Raw genomic sequence first — 4719 nt, 5'->3', positions numbered from 1 at the left:
AAGAAAAAAACAAAGCTATAACAGATAAAAGACCTCAGGAATGTACATCTAGTTGACACTACATTGCACTAATCAACAGCTGCACGTTTTGCAAACTGTGGCTATGACAGTCCTGAACAGGAAGGGTTTCCTGTTTAAGCCACACTGACTTTCCTGACTCTGGGTCATCATTCCTTCTGTGGCAGACTTTTACAGTTCTTCTAATGTATTTGGGACGACTGTCTCACAGTAACCTGCAGCTTTCCTGACAACTCCTTGCTCTCTCTCCTGCTGAGACCTGTAGCCATTTCTGTTTTATTTTAAAACCTTCTGCTACCATATCCACCACTCCCACCTCCAGATCCATAGCCACCGCCATAGGGACTGCCTGAGCTTCTTCCAACAGCACTGCCCCCCTTCTCGGGTCCATAATTTGATTGCTGCTGTCCACTCTAATTTCCAAAGTCATTATAGTTCTCACCACCACCATAGTTACCTCCACCAAAATTTCCTCCTTCGTTGTAACCATCATATCCTCCTCCACCACCATATCCACCACCTTGGTTACCATATCCCGGTCCACCACCTCCATATCCTCCTCTACTACTGTAACCAGGACCACCACCATAGTTGCCACCATCACCTCGAAATCCATTATATCCACCATCACCACCTCCATATCTACCTCTGCTGCCGCCACCTCCACTCCCATAGCCTCCTCTTCCACCAAAGTTTCCACCATGACCAAAGTTTCCTCCAGGACCCATAAAGTTGCCAGATCCACCTCCACAACCTCTCTGTGATCCAGCAGACTGCATCTCTTTTTTAAAAAGGGCCTTTTCACAATTATGCCCATTAAAAGTGCTGTATTTCTGAACAACAATTTTATCAACTGTATCATGATCATCAAAGAATGCAAAGCCAAATCTCTTTTTCACACTCTTCCTGTGTTTCCATAACTTCTATGGTTATCTTGCCATATTTTTCAAACTAGTCTCTTAGATTATATTCTTCTATATCTTCTTTAATACCAACAAGAGTTTTCTTCACCATCCAATGGGCACCAGGCTTTACAGAATCCTCTCTAGAAACAACTCTCTTTGGTTCCACTGCGAGCCCATCAATTTTGTGTGCCCAAGCACACATTGCAGCATCCACCTCTTCAACACAAGAATAGGTCACAAAACCAGAGCCCCTGGAACATTTTGTTTGGGGATCTCTCATTACCACACAGTCTGTAAGGGTGCCCATTTCTTAAAATGTTCTCTTAAGCTACTGTCTGTGGTTTCACAGATCAAACCATTGATAGACAGCATCCTCAGCTGCTCCGGTTCCTTTGGACCATAGCCCTCCATTTTGAAATTGGACTTGCCTCTTCCAACTAAACTTCAATATAATTACATATTCTTAAATACCTCATTTACTCCAAATTCGAGTTTCAAAACTAGGACAGGTAATATAACAAAGGCAAGGACTCATAAGTTCCTGGTCACTGCAACATTTCAAGGATACACCTTACAAAATTGGTGAGTTACATTTAATTTTAATTCCTAAACAGTTCCACAGGGGGGAGAGGGAGAGAGAGAGAGAGAGAGAGAGAGAATGCTAAGGTTTTCTTTTTCTTTATTTTTTCAATCATCCTATTATCTAGTTACGTCTTCATAATAACCTGTTAATGTAAGTAGCAAACAACTCAATTCTTGGGATATTTTGTGAGTCAGAGATAAGTGACTTAGCAAAAAAGCAAAGCTGTTGGGTTTGGAGCCAAGTTGTCTGAGCAGAAGACTTCAAATATACTTAATGCACCAGACAGTTTCTCTCTCCTTAAGATCATTTACCTTCTGTATTTCTTAATTTTAAGAATTATAGAGCTTGCCATTTTTAAGCACATTGTGAAATTTTGGGTTCACACAGCTGATATGTTGTGAAATATCAGCTTTCAGTTGCAAAAGAATTCAGGGTTACAGATAGATGGCCCCAGATACAGGCAGAATAAGTGACTCACTTCTTTTTAAAGGTCATGAAGTTGATAGGAGATTGCAGGGTACATACTGGACCTGGGAGCAGTTAGAGGTAGGTCTGGGAACGGTGAGAATGACCAAGAAACTTTTCATATTAATGTTCACAGGATTTCCTTTTTTTAAATATTTCACAGTGAAGTAATACCAGAAGAAGAGCCAAAACCAACAGCTAAAGAATCCATGCAGAATACTGAGATGAAAATCTCGATGGGCATTTGCTCTAGCCACTCCTGCTGTCGTGAGAAAATAAACAAATGATGCTCTACACTCAAAACAAGATTCATGCTTCCCCCACCCCCAGATTCTACACATTATAGCTTGATTATCATTTATTTAACAGCTAATGTCTACATATACATAAATATATTCTATGTTTGCCTTTCTGGGTATGAGTTACCTCACTCGGGATTTGGGTTTTTTTTTTTCTAGTCCATTCCATTTGCTTATGAATTTCATGTCATTTTTTTCAGTAGACAAGAAATACTTCATTGTGCAAATGTACCACAATTTCTTCTTCATTATTTAGTTGAGGGATCTCTAGGTTGTTTCCAGTTTCTGGTTATTACAAATAAAGCTGCTATGAACACAATTGAGCAAGTGTTCTAGGATGGAGAGTCCTTTGGTTATATGCCCAGGAGTGTTATAGCTCTCTTCACTGTCTTATTCTCTCTGCCCCTTCTCTCCCTGACCCCTTTCTCCCTCTCTCTCTGTCCCTTCCCCTCCCCCCTTCCCCACCCACTTTCTCCACCTATTTCTAGCCAATCTCTCTCTCTCTCTCTCTCTCTCTCTCTCTCTCTCTGTCTCTGTCTCTTGTCTCTCTCTCCCCCTGTCTTTCTCTGTCTCTCATCTCTCCCCCCTCTGTCTTTCTCTGTCTCTACAGTCTATAAGCCTATAAATATCAGCATTTGATTAGAGGATTTGTTTTGCTTGTTTGTTTTTGTTTCTTGTTTTTAAAAAGAAGACCCCTAAATATCCTGGATGGCTTGTAACTTGTTTTGTATCCCAGGATGGCCTCAAAAGCACAAGGATACACTTTTTTCTATCTTCTGAGTGCTGGGGTTAAAGGCATGCAGTACTAACTCCTGCCTTCAAGGATATTTGTATTTGATTGCTTATAAATGTCCTAGTAGATTTCTGTTTCTAGAACTATACTACCTCTTGATTTATTTCTTTATTTCCTTCTGTTTTATTTTCATTTTTGAGAACTAAATATTGATTTTTTTCTTCTGTAAACAGATTAAAACCATCTAGAATTTCAAGATTTTTAAGCACTCAATGATGTAGCAAAATGCCTGTTCATACTTTCTGTGTTTAACTTCCTGCCCAAATGATTGTTCAGTTGGGGACCCTGAAGTTCAAACACGTGAAAGTAACTTACATTGAGATAGCAAGTGTGAGAAATGAGATTTGTTCTCTAGTGTCTTAGTATAAAGCTGGAGTCTCCTCATTTATTCATAGGTATGTGAGTAATGTCATGGGAGAGCACAGGTAGTACAGCCCATGGACAAGGATCAATGTGGAGTTAGCAAGATAATCTGGTAAAGGAGTCTGTGAATGAGTTTGCAGTGGAAAGTGTAGCTTGAAGAACATCGTTTTGGGTAGCAGCAAGGATTTTAGAAAATTATGAAGATAATGAGGTGTTTGGCTGATTTGACAACAAAAATAGTGAAGTTCAGATCTAGACATACTAAAATTGTCACAAATGCACACCAAAACCATGAATTGAAGACAGTCCTGATAATGCTCTTGCTGTTTTGACAGCCAAATTGGAGGACCTGAAAATGTCCAGGTGTCTGTTAAAAGGTACCAGTTTGGGGCTGGAGAAATAACCCTGTTAATGAAGTGCATTCTAATAAGGTACTGAATTTAATCTCAGCACACAAAGAAAAATCCAGGCATGATTGCACATGTTTATCCAACCATCATTGAGTAGGCAGAGATATGGTCGTCTCTATGGCTTGCTGAAAAACCAGCCTAGATGAACTGATTTGTTCCCTGCTGCAGTGAGACACCCTTCCTACACACACACACACACACACACACACACACACACACACACACTCTAGAGAGACAGAGAGACAGAGAGACAGAGAGACAGAGAGATTAATAGCCAATGTATTGTCTTTTGCCTACACAAATTGCCTCCCTTGAAGTTTAAACTGATAATTTCCCTAAATAAGTTTATAAATTTTACTAACTGAACTGAAATACATTCACCACCTAAAACAAGACAAAATTTTGTTTTTATCTTCTCCAATAGCTTTTTTAAATATTTTGTTATAACTTTATGTCCTCTTTATTGTCATTCTTCATCTGGGAAAGAATAAATGCTTATGTAAGTTGATAAAAAAATATCGGGCACCACAAGCATATCTGATGCAGAGAGATACCTTTAAGGGATTCAAATTGCCTTTACATGTGTGAGTGTGTTTTTACATATGTCTGTGTGCAAATCTGGAGGCAAGGAGTGATATTGGTACCTTGTTTTGTCACCCTCTACTTTATCCACTTGATGCAAGGTCTCTTACTGACCCTGGAGTTAGACTTGAAGCAACAAGCTCCCATGATCCTCCTGTGTCTACCATCCACCGTATGGATATTACATGTGCATGCCCAGATTTTTATGTGAATGTTGAGGATTAAAATTCAGATCATTGTGTGGGGACAGTAAGTACTCCTGTTTATTATTCACTGCACCATCTTCTAAGCTTCTTACCAA

General features: G+C 39.6%; 1 pseudogene; it reads right to left on the bottom strand.

Annotated features, from left to right (window-relative positions):
• Positions 1–226: 226 nt before the first annotated feature.
• Positions 227–1334, bottom strand: LOC127686701 (heterogeneous nuclear ribonucleoprotein A3-like; annotated as a pseudogene).
• Between the last annotated feature and the right edge of the window lie 3385 nt (positions 1335–4719).

Source organism: Apodemus sylvaticus, chromosome 6, assembly GCF_947179515.1.
Source record: "Apodemus sylvaticus chromosome 6, mApoSyl1.1, whole genome shotgun sequence".
NCBI classification, from domain to species: Eukaryota; Metazoa; Chordata; class Mammalia; order Rodentia; family Muridae; genus Apodemus; species Apodemus sylvaticus.
Note: the sequence above shows the minus strand (reverse complement) of the source record. Positions and strands in the feature narration are given on the sequence as shown.